Source organism: Rana temporaria, chromosome 4, assembly GCF_905171775.1.
Source record: "Rana temporaria chromosome 4, aRanTem1.1, whole genome shotgun sequence".
Classification (NCBI taxonomy): Eukaryota; Metazoa; Chordata; class Amphibia; order Anura; family Ranidae; genus Rana; species Rana temporaria.
Genome location: NC_053492.1, coordinates 218,553,796 through 218,577,621, shown reverse-complemented (window position 1 = coordinate 218,577,621; position 23,826 = coordinate 218,553,796). Strand labels below are relative to the sequence as shown.

Sequence of the window (23,826 nt, the reverse complement as noted above, 5' to 3'; positions counted from 1 at the left end):
GAGCGAGCTCGCGGCAGGTGTCCAATCTGGCAACCCAGTACTCCATGGGGTCGTCGGTGCTCATACTGTCAGAAGCACCGACGGACGCCATGTAGTCTGCCACCATGTGGGCCAGCCGCTGGTGGTGACTGCTGCTGCTGCTGCTGGTGGTGGTACTGGGTCGCTCGGTTTGGAAGAACATCCTCATCTCTTCCATTAGGTCCCCTGCTCGGCTGCAGCTGGGTGCAGCCACCTGCTGGGTGAGATGAGGGGGGACAACTGGAGGCCGGGGAGTTGCCTGCTCCAACCGTCTGACAATGGCTGCCTGCAGTTCCTCCATCCGGTGCTGCCTCCGGCTGGCTGGGATGAACTGCTCCAGTTTCCCCTTGCACCTGGGATCCAAAAGGGTGGCCATCCAGAAATCATCCCTCGTCTTGATGGTCTTAACCCGGGGGTCCCTCCTGAGGCATCTGAGCATGTGGGCAGCCATGGGGAAGAGCACAGCCCGCTGTGACTCCTCAATGCTGGCCAGGTTAATGAGGTGCGACTCTTCTTCCCTGAGGCGCTGCTGGTCAAACTCAGACATGCCCAACCCCCGGACTATCGGTGCCCCCAACACCGGCTCTCCCTCCTGACCAGGCCCTGACTCCGGGACGACACCAGCAACCACCTCCTCCTCCTCTTCATCATCATCCTCCTCCTCCTCCTCCTCCTCCTGGTCCTGGCCCTGGTCTCGGTGGAGCATTGCTGACTCCTCCTGCTCCACCAAGGCACTCTCCCCAGCCTCGAGCAGGCGATCTAGTGTCCTCTCCAGCATGAACAGTATTGGCAGCACGCTATTGAGGCCAATTTGCTCACTGCTGACCATCTTGGTCGCCTGCTCGAAGGAGGACAACACTTGGCAGACCTGGTTTATCTGCCCCCACTGCGCACAGGCGATGAAAGGGAGTTGTGGTGAAGCCCTCTGAGTGCCTAGTTCCATCAGGTACTCCCTCACCGCCCTTTGCTGCTCCCACAACCTCTTCAGCATGTGGAGGGTGGAGTTCCACCGCGTCACACTGTCCACAATCAGCCTGTGAAGGGGCAGATTGTACTTCCGCTGCAATTTGGACAGGGACGCGGTAGCGGTTGGGGAGCGCCTGAAGTGGCTGGCAATCCTACGCGCCTTTGCCACAATGTCACTCAACCCTGGATAAGTGCGCAGGAACTTCTGCACCACCAGGTTGAGGACATGTGCCAGACAGGGCACGTGCGTCAGACTGCCAGCATGGAGGGCGGCGAGTAGGTTGCTGCCGTTATCGCAGACAACCATACCTGGCTGGAGCCTTCGGGGTGTCAGCCACTTCTGGACCTGAGCTTGAAGTGCTTTCAGCACTTCTTCTGCAGTGTGTCTCCGGTCCCCTAAACTAACAAGCTGGAGCACGGCCTGACAGCGCACGTGCCCCACACTTGAGTAGCTACGGGGGCGCTTGCTGGGAGGCTCAGCAGCTGCGGAGACAGTGGCTTGAGGGAGACCAGCAGTTCTCCCCTGGACACCCCGGGGCGGCACCACAAGATCGGTTGCCGACGATCCCTCACCGACGCCTCGGAGGGAAACCCAATGGGCCGTGAAGCTGATGTAGCGTCCCTGCCCATGCCTGCTGGTCCAGCCATCCATTGTCAGATGAACCCTGTCGCTGACAGCGTGATCCAGCGACAGGGTTACATTCTGAACAATGTGCTGGTGTAGGGCAGGGACACCAGTCCTGGCAAAGAAATGGCGGCTGGGGACACGCCATTGGGGTTGGGCCTGCTCCAACATCTGCCTGAAGGGGTTGCTGTCAACTATGTTGAAGGGCAGCAGATGTTGGGCAATAACCCTTGCCAGGAGCCCATTGAGGGAACGCACACGTCGGTCTCCAGGGGGGAAGGGAGTGGTGCGGTCAAAGGCGTCTGAAATCGACGCCTGGCGCCGGACGGCAGTGCGGGACACAGACGTGGAGGGTGCTGTGGAAGTAGAGGTCTGGCTGCCGGTACCAGTACCTCTACTAGAGGGAGCGGGGGGGCATGACCTGCTGGAAACAGATGAAGATGTGGCAGGGGCTGCTGTACCCTGCTCACTTGTGGTGGTGGCGCTGCTACCACCACCACGCTTCATCTCCTCATACAACGCCCAGTGGTTTATCCTGAGGTGCTGGTTCAGGGCTGTGGTACCCACCCGAGCCAAACACTTCCCTCTCTTCACCCTCACTTTACAAATCCGGCAGATGGCCACGGTAGGGTTGTCTGCCACCAGGGTAAAGAAATTCCAGACAGGTGACTTCAGCACCGCCCTCCTGTCAGATGGGGTGACGCTTACTTGCACCTGCTGGGATTCGGTGCGCACAGGTGGAGCTGCCTGCTGCTGCTGCTGCTGCTGCTCCTCCTCCTGACACCTCCTGCTGCCATCACCAGTGGAGACCCTGACGATGGTCTCCCTGGTGGTGACCTGGCGCACCGTTTCACCAGGGTGCCTACCTTCCCCGTCGTCACTGACGTAGTGAGCCGACGTGTCAGATGGCAACCATGATGGGTCACCCTCTTCGCCCCCAGAGATGTCAGACCAAGGGCTGAGATGTGTTGGTCTGAGGGAACCACGTGACATGGAGCCTCTAGCCTGGCTCCGCTGTCCCCTCACCCACGCCTGGGTCTGACTAGGTGCTGCTGTTTCCTGCACCAAAACAGCAGCACCAGTTTGAAGGGATGTCTCTGGGATACTGCCAGCAGGTATCCCATCCTCCTCATCCATCCCTTCAAAAAGGTCCTGACCATCAGGACAGAGCTGGAGGTCTGCCTGATGCATGGCCTCCCCCAAGAGATCCCTATCACTGTCGCTGTCGAACAGTAAGATGCTGGACTCTTGGGGGCTGGGGGGGGGTAGTACAGGCAACGGTGTAATGGTGGTACTACTGTGAGTCGGGACCGACGACTCAGTGGCACTGCTGTGCCCCATGTAGTCCACCACTACTTGAGCCTGAGATGGCAATATCGGGCGGCTGCCCGATGGGAAGAACTCCCGGATCAGGCGTACTCCCCTTGCACCCGATCCTCTACCACTAGTAGGGGCACGAGAGGTACCCCGTGCTGGCAGCGATCCAGCACTGGGAGTAACTCCCCTACCCCTACTGCCACGGCCACGGATGCCGCTCATAATTGCTGATATGTGTGTGGGGGGGTTAAACTTTATTGGGGGGGAAAATGTGAACAAAATGTGTTTTTGTGTTTTTTTTACAAGACAGGCACGCAGACAAAGACGTACACAGACAGCTACTAAACTATAAGAAAAGTAGTACACCAGACAAGGACTACAAAATTAAAGAAAAAAAAAAAAAGCACTAAACAAACACTAACTTTTTTTTTTTTTTTTTTTTTAAACACAGACACTAAACACACACTAAGCTAAGCTAGATGAAATAAATGTACACTAACAGTGTGTACACTTACTACACAAAATTTAACTAAACTGAACACAAAACTTAGCTTTTATAAAAGCTCTTTAGGGAAAACTAAACAAAATTTGAACTGAGATGCCTATCAAATATCACTGAACAGTGAACCTGCAAGATCTGACAGTAACACAAGATGAACAAAACTTAGCTTTTAGAAAAGCTCTTTTATAAAGCTCAGATCAATATGTGTTCTGAAATCTCTTGCAAATATAACTGAACAGGGAGGATTGCAGGATCAAACAGTAACACAAATGAAAAAAACAGCACAAAACAGCACAAAACGTAGCTTTGAAAAAAGCTCTTGGGTCTATTGCTTTGAAAAAAGCAGTTGATATACTGGAAAAGATCCACTGGAATCACTAAATAGCAATGCTGGTGATGATCTAAATCAATCAAGAACAAAGACACAGGAAACCAGGAAACCAGGAACACAGAAACAGCCTCCACACTCTATAGCAAGCTTCTGAATCTGCAATGAAATGGTGCTGGGAGTGAGCTTATATAATGTCCATGCAGGCAGGTTCCTATTGGTTGCTAACCTGTGACGAGTGTGGAAGGAGAACTCTGATTGGCTCTGATGCAAAAGGGCGGAGCAAATAATCGCGCAATATTCCTATTGCCGAATATTCGCATTGCGAATATTCGGCAATATAAAATGATCGCTTCAGCTACTCGGCCCAATGGCTCTAATCATACCAGCAATGCTTTCAGACGTCTATGGAGATCACTAGGATGTGATCTGTTTTAAAAATGAAACTGTAAAAATCGCTCTGATGCGGAAGATCGGGGCGAGGAAAATAATCGCGCGATATTGCGTTTGCCGAATAATCGCATTGCGATCTTTCTGGAAAATTCAATGAACGCTTCAGCTACTCGGCCCAGGGTCTCTAATTATACCAGCAATGCTTTTAGACGTCGATGGAGATATCTAGGATGTGATCTGATTCAAAAAAAAAATTGTAAAAAATCGAATATTCGGAATTGCGAATATTCACCGCGAATTTCGAAATATAGCGCGATTTCTCGAATATGCTATATTCGAGTCGAATATTCGCAATGCGAATATTCGTGAGCAACACTATTGGTAAGCTAACATATCCCCAGATCATTCACTGGGAGCCAAGAACACCATGCACCTCTTCAAAAGTATTGTACACCACCGAACCACTGGATGGGAACACATTTCGTCATCACCATGCGATGTCCTCAGGACGCTCCTGAGGATATTACATGTTGATGATGAAATGCGTAGGTTAGGACTTCCTGCATGTCACTTCCGGTTTGTTTGGAATGCACGCTGGGGGACCAGTGGCGCTCCCTTAAAGCTATACAATGTCCATATTGGAAGTTTTACTTATGTTTGTGTGATTTTAACATTTCTGAGGTGCAAATAAAAGGGTTTTACGCTATGGGAGGTTTTCCCTTTTGCTCATATATTCCTACATAAATATTCTGGTGCACCTTAGATAACCATTACCAGTGTGGAGGAATTGAAGGTGGCGATAGCAGCTACCATACTACAGTGCAAGGGTCGTTGGGTTCCAATCCAATGGCTTGTTGCTGTACAATCCTTTTCAAGAGGTGCATGGTGTTCTTGGTTCCCAGTGGATGATCTGGTGATACGTTGGCTTACCAACAAGCGCTATTTGACTTTCCTTTGAGAACAAGAAATCAATTTTATCTGGTGAGTGCGGAGTGCTATCTGTGGTTCTATTCTTTGTTTATTTCTTGTGACACACAGTTGTGTATGTGACAGCAGCTGCACGCAAATTTCAAGTGTTTGTGGGCTTTATTAAAGCCCAGAGGAGCCTGTAGAACTGGAAGATTGCAATCCTCTAGACCTGAACAACAAGTATTTTAAAGTGGTTGTTAAGCCACTCTCACTACTTTATACTGTCTACTCTGTCCCTTAATGCTGTGTCCCCTGTGTGTGTGATTCATAAAAAAAATGCTGATTATACCTAATTTCAGAGCGCCAATTAGCGCTCACGTGAATGGCTGGCTCTCTCTTCTCCCCGTCTGACACTTCGAGTGGGTGGGAGCTGAGATTCCCCCACTGACGTCACTCGGGAGGGGAGGAGGAGACCGATCACCCCCTCCCTCTTCACAGGATTTGATTGACAACAGTAGGAGGCAATGGCAGAGCCTTCTGTGAATACAGTAAGAGGGGAGAAGAGCTGCTGCAGATGGGACCAAGAGAAGACTCAGATATGTGTTTCAGGGGAGGGGGCTTCAGAGGAGATGCTATTGAAAGGTTTTTCCCTTAAAGGGGTGTTCCAGTCATTTTTAATGTTTATTAAAAGTCAGCAGCTACAAAAAGTGTAGCTGCTGGCTTTTTATAAACATACACTCACCTGCTTCACGTTCCAGCGACGCGCCGGCCGGGGCTCCGCTCCTCTCCCCCCCTCTCCGGCCGGCGTCGTCATTCTAAGTGTGGGCACCCGGCCGTGACAGCTTTTGGCTTCACTGGCCAGGCACCCACTGCGCATGCGCGAGCGTGTGCTGCGCCATCCGATTGGACAGGCGATCGCCTGGGACCTGTCACGTGTCCCAGGCGATCGCCTACAGGGAGGGGCTGCCAAAAGGCGATATGACGTATCGCCTTAGCAGCCCCTCGGCGGAAGGAGGAAGTGGGACAGGAAGTCCCACTCCTCCTGAAGCCCCCCCCCCAAAAAAAAAATTACATGCCAAATGTGGCATGTAAGGGGGCGAGGAGTGGATTAAGCGGAAGTTCGACTTTTGGGTGGAACTCCGCTTTAATGTAGAAAATGCTTAAATCTTTTGCCGTTAGAACCACTATAACATTTGCATTGTGGGGCAAACCCACTTGAAGAGAGCATTTTTGTTTCCCTTGGAGTTCAGTTTTAAAATATATAGTTCTAACAATTGGTACCTGAAAATGGTAGTCACTATGTTATCCATCTCAGTTGGAGCAAAAGGTAAAGGAGCTATAAAAGCAGGCCAGCCAACTCCTAGCATATTAAACTGCTGAGTGTATGGAAAGGTACTGTAACTGAACCCCTTGTAGGTCCCCTGGCATATATTAATTTTGCTGGCTTGCAAAACCCCTATGCCTTCTTGCATAGAGGAATTTATAGTAATAGTGCACCTGGCAAGAATGTAGAACAGTTGTCTGCTAAATGCATTACCTATATAGATTTTCAGCAGGATTCTATTTTTCCAAAAAAAGAAGTCCCTATAGAGTGACATCACCAGTTTGTTCCAAGAGCTGCTGACATTATGGGAACATGATCTAACCAGCTAACCATCTTTACTGTTCATCAAATGCATTGGGACTTCCTCTGATTTCAGAGGTGTTAATAATATATGTAGAAATGCTCTTCCTGGCGGAGGATGCTTTTTCCCTTTTCCTTTAATTCTCTCCTTAATGTGTATATTGTTTTTTTTTTTTATAAATTCTTTTTTTTTAATGATGATTCAATACAGACACAAGAAGCACTGTATTCGTATAAAGGTATTTGGTTTACCACTGAATATATCAGGATTAAAGTATCTTCCACAGAAAGAGATTTACAGAAACCAGTACATAAGGAACATAATTATGGGGATACAATCATGTGCACTCAAAGCAATATTTCGCTCGATGTGGTGAGAGAGATTTCGGAAGGTTGTATAGGGTTGTATAATAGACCCTAAACCCTTCTACATAGTCTACCATAGTGTCTTGGCTCCTAATTTAAAATTTATGGAGAAGACAAATGTTTTAGCCTGCTGTTGTCTAAGGTCATGGGCTAAAGATCTACTGGACTGTTTGGCATATTTGTAAAATTGTCTTTTACATTTGACAAGGGAGGCTTTGGCTTTGGAAAGGCACAGAGATTTTAAAGAATCCCGAAGTTGGGTCAGTTTCTCTGCCACATGGGTTTTGTGGTATCATTTATGGCAATATTCCAATTGCACTTGTTTTTGTCTTTTGAGCTTTGTGCCCTCCTTTATAAAGTTGCCCTGTATAAAGGATTTGTGTGCTTCCCTGACTGCGTACATGTGGTTTTATCGATGGAATTAGTATCAAAGTATAGTTTAAGATCTTGCTATGGAGAAATCCATGTAATGGAGGAGGGATTCATTGAGGCGCCAGTGCCAAACCCCCAGTTCAGGTTCCCCAAGTGAGAGACTGAGGCCCCGTACACACAGTCGGACCGAACCGATGAGAATGAACCGAAATTCAGTTTCATCGGACCAAACTGACTGTGTGTATAGGCCATCGGTCTCTTTTCCTTCGGTCCAAAATTTTAAAACATGCTTCAAAACCGAACCGATGGACCACTGCCCCATCGGACCAAACCGATGGTTAGTACAGAAAAGCATTGGTTCAAAACCCGCGCATGCTCAGAATCAAGTCGACGCATGCTTGGAAGCATTGAACTTCATTTTATTCAGCACGTTGTGTGTTTGACGTCACCGCGTTCTGACCCGATCGGATTTTGGACTGACGGTGTGTACACATATCAGGCCGTACGGCCACTTCAGAGGTGAATCGATAAAAACGGTCCGACGGACCAGTCACATCGGTGTGCTCCGACCGTGTGTACAAGGCCTAATGATTACAGGTGCATGGTCAGACAGCAACATTTGACTAGTCTTCATGTGGGAAACAGGGTACATGGCTGTGGTGAGCTAGAGGTAATCCATACTCATATGTTTGGTGAGTGAGGGAGAAGAAGATAGGATGGTGGATCCTCCAGATATCTTTCAACTGTGAATGTAGCCATTTTTTAATGTGCTTGAGTGCCGCAAACATAAATGAGAAGTAGATTGGTACAAGCTAAGTTGTGGGCCTAGGACAAGATTGGGACCCACTCACAAAATTAACATGCTGTACCTGAAGTTGTCCAGGATAGTTGGAGTGTGCAGCAAAAAGGGGATTTGATTTTGGTGCAGAAAATATATGTTGGCTAGTGTTATTTTTTGAGTACCAATTATGCCTTTCACTATGAGCATGTGTCCCTCTTTCCTCTTATATGTATGAGTGAGAATCCAGGGAATGGAGTTTTCTATTACGATGCTTACACCTTTGGATTTCTTGTCCGGGAAGAAGCTATGGTAAGCCATTTTCTCCTACAATGCCTACAGCAGGGTTTCTCAACCAGGGTTCCTCCAGATGTTTTTTAGGGGTTCCTTGTACAATGAGCAATTCATGCCTCTTGCATAAGTTCCCACTGATACCACTGATCTTTTTGGTGTAGCAATCTGTAAAGGGGTTATTGCTCCCAATGACCACAAGTGTAAGGATAATTCTTCCCACTGACCATCACCATGCATAATGAGTTGTAGATATAGTACGTTTTAGCAGGGGTTCCATGAGACTGGAAAGGTTTTTAAAGCGCTTCTCTGTGTTGAAGAGGTTGAGGAAGGCTGGCCTACAGCAGTGGTCTTCAAACTGTGTCCTAAAGGGCCGAATGCGGCTCTTTGCCTGCCTTTATGTTTCCCTTGGACACTGTTTCTCCCACTGATACAAGGACCATTCCTTCAACCAACAACAACCGCGGGGCACTATTCAGCCCTCTGACACAAACTATGGGACATTATTCCTTGCACTGACACCAACGATGGGGCACTATTCTTTACACTGACACCAACAATGGGGCACTATTCTTTCCATTGAAACTAAGCCCAGGTTCACACTGCTCCGACATGAAAGTTGCGCGACTTCTGATCTGACGTTTGCCCAGCAACTACAGTCCGACTTTGATCCAACTTAATGTGAATTTTTACACTCTTTTGCCGCGTACACACGATTGGAAATTCCGACAACAAAACTGTGGATTTTTTTCCGACTGAATTTAGACTCAAACTTGTCTTGCATACACACAGTCACGCAAATGTCAATAATGCGGTCACATACAACACTACAAGGAGCCAAGAAAAATGAAGTTCAATGATTCCTAGCATGCGTAGGATTTTTGTGCGTCAGAATTGCATACAGACGATCGGAATTTCCGACAAGAACTTTTGCTGTCGGAAACTCCGACAGCAAATGTCCGATGGAGCCTACACACGGTAGGAATTTCCGACAAAAAGCTCACATCGAACATTTGTTGTCGGAATTTCCGATCATGTGTACGTGCCATTTGGCATTGCAGTGGTATCAAAGTCAGACCAATGTAGTGCAGGAACCTTTTTGTTGGATCAGTTAAGGTGACTCTCATAGGGAAACATTTAATTTGACATAAAATGCAACTAATATCAATGATGGCCTCCATTCCTACCAAAAAAGGTGCTAATTTTTTTTCTACTCTCACTGACCACCAAGCCCGAGACTTGTCTCCTCCCACTCACGCCGGGTATTTTCTATTCTTACCGGCCCCCTTTAAAGTCTTAACGACACATAACTGGCCCTTTATTTAGAAAGATGGAGACCCTTGGCCTACAGTGTTAGTAGATGATGCAAATTGACTGCCGTAAATATGTGATGTGTATTATTAGGTAGCAGGTCCCAATATTGTCACTACTGCTTGTTAGATCAGTTAAGCTGTGCTCTTGGATAGTATTTTAGTCAAACTTACCTTTAAAGAAAAGTATGCATGTTATGAGTTTATTAAAGAAGGAAATGGCTTAATAATGTCCATCATAGTTGTGTAGGCTATGTATTGTTATTCAGTGTCACCATCATTCAGTTTATGATCTAATGTTACAAGGCCCTCCAGTCTTCAGCTGTTGAGTGGTGTAAACTAGCAGTGTCAGCTGTAGGAATTTTGTTCTGTCCCCGCTGTCTTGGAATGACGCAGCACCGCGTGGAATGTCTGTCCGTTTGTTCAGTGGTGAGCAATCCCATCATGCACATATATGCAAACTAGACTGGCGTGCCATTTATGCATGGGGCTTCAAACTGGGGACTGACAGTTGAATAGCAAATGCAGCTTAGAACTTCTTTATACCATTCATAGATTCCCCAGCTCTTTTCTCCTGTGTCAACTTGAAGAGATTTAGAAAGTTGGCCAAGTTCTTGCTGTAAAAAAATCATTTAAAGTGATAATAAATCCTTATTTTCTTTCAAATGAGGAGGTCCACACTTAAGCCTGTTACACAGAATTAGAATATCAGACAAATGATTGTTTAAAAAAAAAAAAAAAAAATGTATTGCATGCTAGTCTTATAATCAAACATGAAGAGCATACTAATGTTATGAAAATTCCCATACGGCCGAATATAACTTTGTATTGTATTGTATTGTAATGTTTTTTGTCATTTCTGAACATGCATGGTCTTCCATTTTTTTTCAGATGAATACTGTACTGATTAAACGAAAATTGTATGTTCTGTTATCATGCGAGAAAACTTTTTCATGTTTTTCCCTTCAGATAATTTTAACTGAACTGTCCGGTGAGGCTCTCAAAAATTGTGTACTAACGATCAGATTATCGTACGATCACTTAGAAAGTGATATTTTTCAGGCCGCTTTTCTGATTTAGGTGTCTCCTTTAACTGTATGGCTGCTAAGGAGACACCTGTAAGTGACTGTGTGTGCCTTTTGCCAAGCTGTGTATGTCTATAGACACACACAGAATGTAGCAAATTGAGGACCTTGGAGTCCAATGGCTCCTGCTGCTATCAATCTATCCAATGAGGACTTGAGACAGCAGCTGGAGCTGCTGGGCTCGTCCTCGTTGCTTAAACAATTGGGTTCAGTAAGAAAAAGGGGGCTCTGGGGGGGTTGTAGCACAGAAGGATTTTCACCTTAATGGAAAAATCTCAAGACTTTACAACTCCTTTAAAGCCTCGTACACACGACTGAGTTTCTCGGCAAAAACCAGCAAGAAACTTGCTGGTATTTTTTTTTGCCGAGGAAACCGGTCGTGTGTACATTTTTCGACGAGGAAACTGTCGAGGATCCCGTCGAGCCAAAAGGAGAGCATGTCTTCTTTTTCCTCAACTGGAATGGAGAAACTTGCCTTGTCGAGTTCCTCGACAGCCTAACAAGGAACTCAACGAGCAAAACGATGTGTTTCGCCCGTCGAGTTCCTCGCTTGTGTGTACGAGGCTTCAGGCTTGACTTGTAAAAGCAGGTGGGAAAATAATGAATGCAACTATATGATTAGCAAGTAATAAAGGGGGGGATTTACTAAAACCGGAGACTGCAAAATCTGGTGCAACTCTGCATAGAAACCAATCGGCTTCCAGGTTTTATTGTCAAAGCTTAAAGAAGAGCTCCAGTCTGGAAAACAAAATTAAAAGTCAGACTTTTAATTTAAGGACACTTACCTTTCCAGGGAGCCTGCGATGTTGGCACCTGGAGCTGATTTGTCTATCGGCTTTGGGTGCAGGAATCGGCATTGTAAGGGATATCGGCAGTGAAGCCTTCAGGATTCATAGCCGGTTTCCTTCTGTGCATGCATGAGTCACGCGTTCTAGTCCTGCTCCACTGAAGTTAGAAACTGATTGACTACCATGCACAGCTTTACCACATTCTGAGTGCTCCAGTTTGAGTGAATACCCCCCCCCCCCAAGTGATGTTTCAGGGGGGCCTATGGAAATCAAAAAATGCTACTGACAGACTATCATATATGTCTTTATTGTTTTGCCCATAGTTCTAATTTAAAACAAACCTGTACTGATGCAACTATGCCATTACTGACCTAGTTATCTGGCTTCTGTGCTGTTCTATAGGCTTTCACTACTATGTGTGTCACTGACCAAAAACAAGTATGCATATGAGAAATTTTGACATTGATTTATGTCATCCAGGTCAACAACTCTAATGCCGCTTACACACGATCGGTTAAACCGATGAGAATGGTCTGATGGACCGTTTTCATCGGTCAAAACCGATCGTGTGTGGGCACCATCTGTTTAAAAAAAAAAAAATTGTTTGAAATTTAACCGATGGATTCCTAACCGATAGGAAAAAAAACGATCGTTAGTAGGCACGACCATCGGTTAAAAATTCACGCATGCTCAGAATCAAGTCGACGCATGCTTGGAAGCATTGAACTTCGTTTTTTTTCAGCACGTTGTTGTGTTTTACGTCACCGTGTTTTGACACGATCGTTTTTTTAACCGATGGTGTGTAGGCGCGATGAACCATCAGTCAGCTTTATCGGTTAACCGATGAAAACGGTCCATCGGTCCGTTCTCATCGGATGGACTGATCACGCGTACGCGCATAAGTATCCAGGTTAGATCAACTAGAATTTGTAGGAGGTCAATAATGGTAATCTTCAGGTTCCTGAACTAAAGCTTATTTTCACTTTTAGAGTTTACTAAGTAAAACAATTGTGTAAAATGGCGTAAGCTATGACAAATTGCGAGATTTCTGATACGCCTGCATAAGAGGAACAGTGTTTTGCCCGTTACATTGTCCATCTATATGACTTGATAGGCAAGTGGTTGGGAATCATAAGACTCTATATTAACCACTTGCCTACTCATATGACGTCCTCGACTTTGTGCGGGGATATCTGAATGATGCCTGCAGCTACAGGCATCATTCAGATATCACCGTCTTCTGCTGGCGATTCTCTGCACGATAAGACTGATCATAGCTGCAGTTCCGCTGCTTGATCGTTCTTATAGGCAGCGGGAGGGAACACCCCCCCCCCCGCCACCATCTGGTGCTTCTCCAGGCTCTTCCGTGCCATCGCCCGGCGCTGGCTGGAAAGCATAGAGATGACTGGTGACCAGATGGTCACCAGTCATCTCTATGACCGTCGGAGGCCCAGGCGCGACGTTGTGACGTCACGCCCGGGCACCCGGAAGTAAACAAAGCCTCAATCGCGGCTGTCGGCATGAAATTTTTTTTTCACAACCTCATGCTTTCAAGCCTAGAGGAGAGATTTGTGGTCTTACTGACCCCACATCTCTCCATAAAGAGGACCTGTCACAGTGATTCCTATTACAAGGGATGTTTACATTCCTCTTAATAGGAATAAAAGTGATAAAAAAAAAACGCCCCTGTCCCCGGTAGCTCGCGCTCAGAAGCGTACACACATGTAAGTCCCGCCCACATATGTAAACGCCAATCAAACCCCACATGTGAGGTATCGTCGCGTGCATTAGAGCGTGAGCAACAATTCTAGCACTAGACCTCCTCTCGAAAATAGTAGCCTGTAAGAATGTTGAAAGCGTCGCCTATGGAGATTTTTAAGTACCGAAGTTTGGCACCATTCCGTGAGTGTGCGCAATTTTAAAGCGTGACATGTTAGATATCTATTTACTCGGCGTAACATCATCTTTCACATTATGCAAAAAAATTGGGCTAACTTTACTGTTTTGTTATTTTTTAATTCATGAAACCGTTTTTTCCCCCCCAAAAAAGGCGTTCGAAAAATGATTGCGCAAATACCGAGCGAGAAAAGTTGCAATGACCGCCATTTTATTCCCTAGGGTGTCTGCAAAAAAATATATATATATATAATGTTTGGGGGTTCTGATAAATTTTCTAGCAAAAAATAATTGATTTTTTACATGAAGGAAAGAAGTGGCAGAATAGGCCTGGTGGACAAGTGGTTAAAGTGGAACTTCACTCTCCCAATCATCATTGATTATCTGTATTCCTTATGCTGCTAGCATTAGTAAATAGATAGGAAAGTATATCATATTTACATATTTTTCACATTTCTTCAGTTACTTACTGGTTTCTTGCCTAGGCAAATTCTGTCATACATCTCAGGAGTCTTCAGGAGGGGAGGATGATTTTCTCAGCTAAGCGCACTCTCCTGCATTCATGCTTGAGCTAAGGGCAGATGGATTTGAAGAAGTAAATGCCACATGAATCTTTTGATCTTACTCAAAATGGCCATGGTCAGAAATGCTAGGGGGGTGTTTTTTAAAATGATTTCTCAACAAAATAAAGCATGTAGACATGAATGGATGGATGGGAGAGTTTGCTTTGAATATTGAAAATGAATTAAATACGGTAGTGTTTTTAATTTGATGCAGTGATGATCCGCTTTAAGCATGGCTAGATCAAATGAAACTGAGGGCTGACATGAGTAGAATAACTCTGCAGGGAGCCACATAAGATCTGTTGTGGGCCTCCCATTGCCAAAATTACAAAGCCCTTAGATTAACATAATAATAATGGTGATAGCAACAATATTTATTTCATAATTTGATCCAGGATGATGTCAGAAAAATTCTTCAGGTATTCAATTGCAAATGGCCTGCGGAAGTGTAGGCTTTATGAGCTATAGAGTAGTTTGAGACCGATTTAAAGCGGAAGTTCACCCAATTCTCTTTTTTTTCTATTTTCCCCCTAGCTTCATGCTCGTTTTGTCTGTGGGAATCGGCAATTTGTTTTAAAATATGATCCGTACTTACCCGTTTTCGAGATGCATCGGGGTATGGGTCTTCGGGAGCGGGCGTTCCTTCTTGATTGACAGTCTTCCGAGAGGCTTCCGACGGTCGCATCCATTGCGTCACTCGTAGCCGAAAGAAGCCGAACGTCGGTGCGGCTCTATACTGCGCCTGCGCACCGACGTTCGGCTTCTTTCGGAAAATTGTGACGCGATGGATGCGACCGTCGGAAGCCTCTCGGAAGACTGTCAATCAAGAAGGAACGCCCAGTCCCGCAGCCCATACCCGGAAGCGGCGGAGAAGATGCATCTCGAAAACGGGTAAGTACGGATCATATTTTAAAACAAATTGCTGATTCCCCTAGACAAAACGAGCATCCAGCTATGGGGAAAATGTGTTCGCTATGGGTGAACCTCCGCTTTAAATTACAACCCTAAAACGGAAAGAAGAAAGAAGAGGGCTGCATGTGGCCCAGAGAACTCCATTTGACATGCTGACTACTGTATGTATTCAGTATTGTCAGCACTTTAGAAGTGCGGAAAATGAAATAATAGTGCCGATCCTCACTGTCCATCAACAAACGCTGGCATTGAAATGAATACAGCACTACTGAAGTTAATAAAATTGTCATTTGTTTCATGCTTCTTCTATGAGGTCATAGAGTCACTCCCCCCCGCATTATTCATTATTCTATACTCTAGATTCATAGCTCTCTGTCTGCGATGGGTTAGCCTTTTTTCCTGTGTGTGGTGCTTGTCTGTTGGACACATTATTTTATAAATGCCAAATGTGAAGACTGGGCTATTATTTCAGACTTCAGAAGCTTTGTGAAAAGGGTCCTTCATGGAAAATTTAACAAAGAAACTTATTCTGTGAAATGAACAGCCCTTGACTACACTCGCAGAATTTCTCACCTCTGGAATGTCAGCTCAGCTCCTTTGCAAATACGCTATATGCTCAGATGTCCATCCAGGGACCGGGACCACAGACTCATGACGGCAAAGACTTAGGGTCACCATACACCTTATAATCAATTTTAGATATATCAAAACTATGTAATTTTCATTTTGTGTCCAATCAGACAGGCCCCTACATTACATAAGTATTGGGAAATCTAAAGAAGATTGTACAATCAGATTGAGCTTGAGTTGACTTTTGGGACGACATTCTGTTGTTATAATTGCAGTATTATTATTTAGTAAAAATATATTTTTGTTTTGTTCTATAATTGAGATAGAGCAAGGGTCTCCAAACTTTCTGAACAAAGGTCCAGTTTACTGTCCTTCAGAGTTTAGGGGGGCCGGACTGTGGCTATTGGGAGTAGAAAAGTCCCAACATCAGTGGAGGAAAAAAATGCCCTATCGTTTGTTTCAGTGGAAGTAATTGTGCCTCATCATTGGTGTCGGTGGGGGTTATTGTGTCCTATTCTTGGTGTCACTGGGAAAAAAATCCCAATCATTGGTGTCATTGGGAGAAATTGTGCCCCATCATTGGTGTCATTGGTCACCATTGTTGGTCTCATTGGGGGGAATTATGGCCTCAAGGGCCAGGTAAAAGCAAGCAAAGGGCCGCATCTGGTCCCCGGGCCATAGTTTGGAGACCACTGAGATAGAGGTATGCTTACTCTTCTGAAAATTCTGACTGCCTAGCTGTCTCTGGCTTTAGTATTTTCATATTCAGGGTCCATGCACACTGGCTTAAAAAAATGCTGCTCCTAGAGGCGTTTAGCCTCTGGAAGCAGCTAATGTTACACAATGGGGATTATTTACTAAAGGCAAATCTACTTTGCACTACAAGTGCAAAGTGCACTTGAAATTGCACTGAAAGTGCACTTGGAAGTGCAGCCGCTGTAGATCCGGGTGGAACATGCAAGGAAAATAAAAAAACAGCATTTTACCTTGCTCATGATTGCATAATAAAATCAGCAGAGCTTCCCCTCATTTCAGATCTACCCCTCAGATCTACAGTGACTGCACTTCCAAGTGCACTTTCAGTGCAATTTCAAGTGCACTTTGCACTTGTAGTTTGCACTTGTAGTACAAAGTGGACACCATGCACATTAGGTAGTTTAGAGGTGTTTAGAAGCAGAAAAAAAAACCTTGGCCCAGATTCACAAAGACTTACGACGGCGTATCTCCAGATACGCCGTCGTAAGTCCGAATGGCCACCGTCGTATCAATGCGCCTGATTCATAGAATCAGTTACGCATAGATTTGGCCAAGATACGAGCAGCGTAAGTCTCCTACGCCGTTGTTTCTTGGGGTGCATATTTACGCTGGTCGCTAGGTGGCGCTTCCGTTGCTTTCCGCATAAAATATGTAAATGAGCTAGATACGCCAATTCACGAACGTATGTGCGCCCGTCGCATTTAGTTACCCTGTTTACGTAAGACATACGCCGGCGTAAAGATAAAGCTGGTCTCTAGGTGGCGCAGCCCATGCAAAGTATGGACGTCGGAACAAGCGTATCTTTTTACGCCATTTGCGTAAGTCGTACGCGAATAGGGCTGTGCGTAAGTTACGTTCACGTCATAGGCAGTGTTCGACATATCTTAGGCATTCTATCCGACGCATGCGCACTGGGATACGTCCACGGACAGCGCATGCGCCGTTCGTTCGAAACGTCAATCACGTCGGGTCACGATTCATTAGCATAAAACACGCCCACCTCTTCACAATTTGAATTAGGCGTGCTGACACCGGCACATTTACACTACGCCGCCATAACTTAGGACGCAAGTGCTTTGTGAATACAGCACTTGCCTCTCTAAGTTGCGGCGGCGTAGCGTAAATACGATACGCTACGCTCGCCCACACTTGCGCCGCGCTACGTGAATCTAGGCCCTTATGTTTTTTAGAGCATTTTTCTGACAGAAAAAAAAAAATTCTTAATGTTTCTAAATGCTCCTAAACGCTGCTAAACTCTGTCACCCAGCTTATTTTTCTGATGTTGTAAAAACGCTTATAAAAGTTAATGCTCCTAAATGCTGCTAGAAGCTTCTAAACACCAGCACAAAAATGCTAAATATGAGCGTTTTTATACAGTGTTTTCTGGCAAGGTAACTGGTGTATTTTTTTTTGCCAGTGTACTGTTTTAGAATTGTTATGTGCATCACAAATTTTTGCTTCACTTTCTGTAAATTTACTTTGGATCAGTAAATTCATCTTGCAGTTTCAGAAGGAGGTTAGCAGTGGCAACCAACTATTTCTCTCTAGAAGCTTTTATATAAAATGCAGAACAATTGCTGCTTTGGTTGAGCTGCCTGTCTGCTCACATGCAGGATGACTGTGAACTTTGGAAGTAGGGTCTGCATCAATGAGGATATGGCAGAATATGTTGTATTTCGTGAAATTTCACGTTTTTTTATCTGGTAATTATCAAGCAGTATGAGGGGAACATGATTAAAGCTGAACTCTAATCAGATATAAAAGACACAAATTAATGCAGATTTGTAATTATCAATAGAGCATTTATTTTTCTTTAAATACAATTAGAGTAAGCAGCTGGATTTGACCTGGTATTAGTCCTTGTACAGCAGAGCTGGGGTGTGTAAGTAAGAAGCAGAACAAAAGCCAGTTAGTTCATGTGCATGCTGATTGGATGAGAAGGCAGAACGACAAAGCTCATCATTGTGCTGCCTCCCCTTTCACTATCCAGTTACAGGCGGGTTTAGGATGACCTGGGCTCAGAGGAAGAGAGATGAATGATGCTGGGCCATCAGACAGAGGACACCCAGCCCCAGGAAAAAATACCATGGTTCAAATTCCTGGATTTAAGGGACATACAGTATTTCAGCAAAAGCTGGTTTTGTTTTTAATTTGAATGGGCTGTTTATTATTACGTATTTATCGGGGTATTGCGCGCTCCGGCGTATAGCGTGCACCCCTAAAGTGGACCCGCATTCCTGTGGAAAAAAGATTTTTGTACTTACAGTTTTGGTGTCTTGCGCGGCGGCCTCGTCGGGGCCGGCGTCCGTCTGCGGCTTCGGGTGTCCTCTTCGTCGGGTCCGGCGTCCTTCTGCGGCGTCCTCCCCGCTCGTTTCCTGCTTTCCCGCGCCGAGTTTGAATACTGCGCCGGCATATACCGAGCGCAGTACACTCGTGTATAGTCGGGCAGGCTCGGCTACTCTCGCGCTCACGTCCTGTACGTCCAGGACGTGAGCGCGAGAGGAGCCGAGCCTGCCCGACTATACACGAATGTACTGCGCTCGGTATATGCCGGCGCAGTACACTTGTGTATAGTCGTGCAGGTTCGGCTCCTCTCGTGCTCACGTCCAGGACGTGAGCGCGAGAGGAGCCGAGACTGCCCAACTATACACGAGTGTACTGCGCTCGGTATATGCCGGCGCAGTATTCAAACTCGGCGCGGGTATCGGCGTATACCGCGCACCCACGATTTTGCCCTGATTTTCAGGGCAAAAAAGTGCACGGTATACACCGATAAATACGGTATATTTTTATTTTTGGCTGGGGTTGGCCACTACCACTACGATAGCAAACTCTTTTAACTGCAGTAACAATTTCCTAAATATTTAATGCATCCCTCTATGAAATATAAAGAGGACGGTGCCCTGTGCCCTGTGTTGTATCCCCTATGTTTTCCCAGGAGCCAATCTGGTATGCCACAATTAGCTATTGTGGGATTTGTGTAGCTAAGCTGTGAACTCTGACAAATGAAACTTTGGAGGTCTCATTTAGTTTTACATTTATATGCATTGATGAAGTGCACCTTTTTTGGCCCATAATTAGCATGACAAAACAACTTATTTTCCCGTGTGACCTTGTACTCCACCAGTCTTCCAGAATAAAAGAAATTTAGAAAAGGCCCTATACAACTCTTGGGTGCTGTAGTTACCATGATGTATCCCGGTTATCAGAAAGAATTTCATGGGCTTGTACTTTAATATTCCAGGGAAAGGGTCGCCATCAGGCTATGAAAACATAAGGAGCATTGTGGTATCCATCAAAGCTTAGCATAATTAATTGGCTTACATAGATTTAGCTTAAAGGGCGACGTGAAACAATCCTTTTATTAAGCGTTCAAGGCACGTACGTCACACTAATTAAAACAAAAACATCAAATATTTAAATAAATAAACAAACAAATAAATAAAATAAAATAAATATAAAAGCATGGAACATGTAGCAACTACTCAGATACCCTGTTTCATTATGATTGGCTGCTGTTTTTTTTAGCAGAAGGGATGTCTTTTGCTAAAAAAAAAAGAAAGAAGAAAAACACATTTCTCCTGTCTCTTAGCAATTTTTAAAATTGTATAATGCTTGGGACACTTGCACAGTACAATGTACACACTGACTTCTCCCCAGCAATTGTAAGACGCCAGGGAAGGAGGTCAGGGTAGCAGGGGATAGCTCTGACCTGTTATCACTGTGGTGTCTCGAACAGGCAAATGAGTACAGTTCTGCTTTATAAATTAGCACAAAAAATATAAAAGTCCTTTATTGAATAAGGCCATTCATGCCTAGTTTTCACATAGGAGCGGTTGATAGTAATTAGATTTAGTCCATCATTTATATGAACTTTTTGCACAAGTACACTTTAAAAAAAAGGGCTGTTTCACTGCTCTTCAAAAAAAAAAATTGGGGGGGGGAGTCTGGGCAGTAGCAAGTGGCAGTAAAAAAGATAACCCATAATCAGTAGCCAGTGAGGGTATAGATAAGCCAGATCAGAGGTCAATGGGAATGAAAAGTGTCCCAGGGTAAGTGGGAATAAGAAATGACCCATAGTCGGTGGTCAGTGGGAGTAAAAAATGCCCCAGGGTTGGTGCTCATTCGCAGTAAAAAATACGCCACACTTGGTGGTCAGAGTGTAGGGAAAAATTGCCCTGGGTCGGTGGTCATTGACAGTAAAAAAATGCCCTAGGGTTGGTGGTCATTGGCAGTAAAACATGCCCTACTCTTGGTGGTCAGAGTGGAGGAAAAAATGGCCCAGGGTTGGTGGTCATTGACAGAAAAAAAAAATGCCACACTCTTGGTGGTCAGAATGGAGGAAATAATGGCCCAGGTTTGGTGGTCATTGACAGTAAAAAAATGTCCTACTCTTGGTGGTCAGAGTGGAGGAAAAAATGACCAAGGGTCGGTGGTCATTGACAGTAAAAAAAAAAGTGCCCTAATCTTTGTGGTCAGAGTGGAGGAAAAAATGGCCCAGGGTCAGTGGTCATTGACAGTAAAAAATGCCCTACACTTGGTGGTCAGAGTAGAGGAAACAATACCACACTCTTGGTAGTCAGAGTGGAGGAAAAAATGGCCCAGGGTTGGTGGTCATTGACAGTAAAAAATGCCCTACACTTGGTGGTCAGAGTAGAGGAAACAATACCACACTCTTGGTGGTCAGAGTGGAGGAAAAAATGGCCCAGGGTTGGTGGTCATTGACAGTAAAACATGCCCTACACTTGGTGGTCAGAGTGGAGTAAAAAATGTCCCAGGTTTGGTGGTCAATGACAGTAAAAAATGTCCCAGGGTTGGTGGTCATTGGCATTAAAAATGTCCCAGGGTCAGGGGCCATTGGCAGTAAAAAATGCCCAGGGCCAGTGGGAGGAAGATTCAGTCACTTATACTAATTGTATGCAAAATACACTATTATTTTTAACGCAATACACAACTGAATTACCTAAATGTTTTGATATCTGTCTGGATTTCAGCTTTCACATATGTTTATCTGACGTTCATCACAATAGATGCTGTATATAAACATGGATAGCTTATTCACTGTTATGATTTGTGAGTTTTAGTACAGTGCTGATTATTGTTACAGATTTCAGGAATGTGAAAATAACCCCATATAGCCTCTTTGTCAGTGGAACTATAGCTTTTTATGACTTGGCTATGTGTTGTCTGAGGTTCCTTGTACTGCTAGACTGATTTGATCATTGCTGAAATGAAATTGACAGAGATCATGCAGCCTCCAGTCTGGGGAAAATGAAATTGAAGTGCAATGTCAGACTGGAATAGAGGGGTAATGCTAATGCAGCTTTGTTGCCTTTGTGTGGGAAGTCTCGTTTCTCTAGTGTTTCTCTTGACCGATTTCTCTGCTGTCATGACCCTAAGAAAGGAAACAGGCTTTATTATACTGTCATTTACATGCCACAACTGTTTCCAGGCACCACAATATATAATCACATTGTATGGTTGCCAGCAATGTGTTATCGACAGACCTCAGCTTATAAATATGGATGAAGAGCAGATTTTCCAAGTAGAATTGGTGGGTTTATAAAAACAGGAGCTTTGGCCCCTTTTTCAATTTATCATTGAAGATTAACCCTTTCGCTGCCAGAGCCATTTTTGCATTTTGTGTACACATCTGTAAAAAGACCATTTAAAAGATCGAAATCATACTATCCAAATTGTTGACGAATATGTCAAACCTGAAATTTGTGTGCGCCCTTGAAATGGCGACAAACTTCAGCACCTTATATTTTCTATATTTTCATAAGCCCTCTATAGGTCATCAGTTTATTATTAAGGAGGAGGTCTTGTGCTAGAATTATAGCTCTCACTTCGGCGTGAGCGTCGATACGTAACATGCATATCAAAACCCCCCTGACCAGTGCGTTTGCGTTTGTACGTGTGTGTGTATGGGCTCCACTGAATGTATTACAATGCACATTACATTGCAACACATCTTTTCCTGGCTATGCTAGGTGAGGCTGACCTGGAAATTATGTCATACACGTCGCTTTCATGGTCACAGCAAGAAGGGAGGGGAGTGGATATGTGTCTGCTCTTCTCCTTTTCCTCCACCTGCCTGCACCCGTCGTGTCTGTTTTGGGTCCACAATTGGGCAAGCTCAGAATACATGGCAGGGATGTGTGCATGGGGAAGAAGTGGGGGACGCGGGTACCAGGAATGCGTGGAGGCAATTGGGTGAAAGCACAGCCGCCAGAATGCAGCCACCAGATTGTGTGTGGGAGCCAGCTTTAACGGCATGACCCCGGCTTGAAACGGCACAGTGTGCCCTTTCAAGACCGTTGAAGGTGTTACTCGGGGAAATTGCAAATATCTCTGAGGCCGGATTCACACTTGTGCGGTGCGAATTTCAGCTCTCTTATCTCTGCAGAGAGATAAGACAACTGTTTAGCAGATCAGCTCTGTTTTAGATGCGAATTTGGAGACCTGGGAGAGGGGAGGGGGGAAGTGTATTGAGCTGAATGGGAGAAATCCTGAAGAGAAATGAACACATTTGCGAATCAGATATGTGCCCATAGAAGATAATGGGCCTGAATTTGCACCTAAACCGCACCACAATGCCTAGAAAACGCACTCTGTTTTTTTTGTGAACCAGCCTCATTAAAATCAATGTATTTTATAATGTTATGCGAATTGGATGCGGTTTAAGCCGCAACCAATTCGCATAGGTGTGAACCCGGCCACTTTAACACTGACTGTCTGATTCATGTTTAACCACTTCCCGACCGCAATATGTATATATACACGTTTCTTTTTGCAAGTGATTTACTGAGATTATGGCTGAAGCTATCAGCCATAACCCCAGTATTTATTTATTTTCAGCCGGCGGCTGGCTTTATCATAAAAGCGCTTTGAGATTTTGATTCAGCTTTATATTGTATATTTTTTCCTTTTTTTGCACAAACTCGTCCAGATTTGCCATTAGTTTTGGTTTTATGGGTCCTAACAACATTCAAGTCAAGCAAACATAAGGCCCTGTACACACGTCCGAGGAACTCGAGTTTTGCTCGTCGAGTTCATTGTGAAGCCGCCAAGGATCTCGGCGAGCCAAGTTTCCCTGTTGACTAACGAGGAAATAGAGAACATGTTCTCTATTTGGCCCGACGAGATCCTCGTCGGTTTCCTCGGCCGAAAGTGTACACGCGGCCGGGTTTCTCGGCAGAATACGGCTCCGATCGAGTTTCTGGCTGAATTCTGCCGAGAAACTCGGTCGTGTGTACGGGGGCCTTAGAGTGTTTATTACATTGCTGGAGTTCTGTGCTTATGATGCGTACAATGATTTTCTTTGTCCCTGAGGGTTGTCTGCATCATGACACATACTGGTTATTGACTCTAGGAGCAAGTGAATTTGTAACGTATAGATTGTTGGTTAAGGAAGGCATATCACTAGAAGTTGAAAATGCTTGTTGAACTCCCCC

General features: G+C 45.1%; 1 protein-coding gene and 1 long non-coding RNA gene across 12 annotated transcripts in view; one reads left to right on the top strand and one right to left on the bottom strand.

The window, feature by feature from the left end:
• DST (dystonin) overlaps positions 1-23,826 on the top strand; it is a 690,084-nt gene that overhangs the window by 143,032 nt on the left and 523,226 nt on the right. The window lies entirely within an intron of this gene.
• LOC120936995 overlaps positions 9,989-23,826 on the bottom strand; it is a 64,802-nt gene continuing 50,964 nt past the window's right edge. The window contains exons 3-4 of the long non-coding RNA XR_005748657.1: positions 14,039-14,139; positions 9,989-10,416 (exon numbers count right to left, since the gene is read on the bottom strand). This is a non-coding gene — a long non-coding RNA (uncharacterized LOC120936995). The remainder of the gene's footprint in view (positions 10,417-14,038; positions 14,140-23,826) is intronic.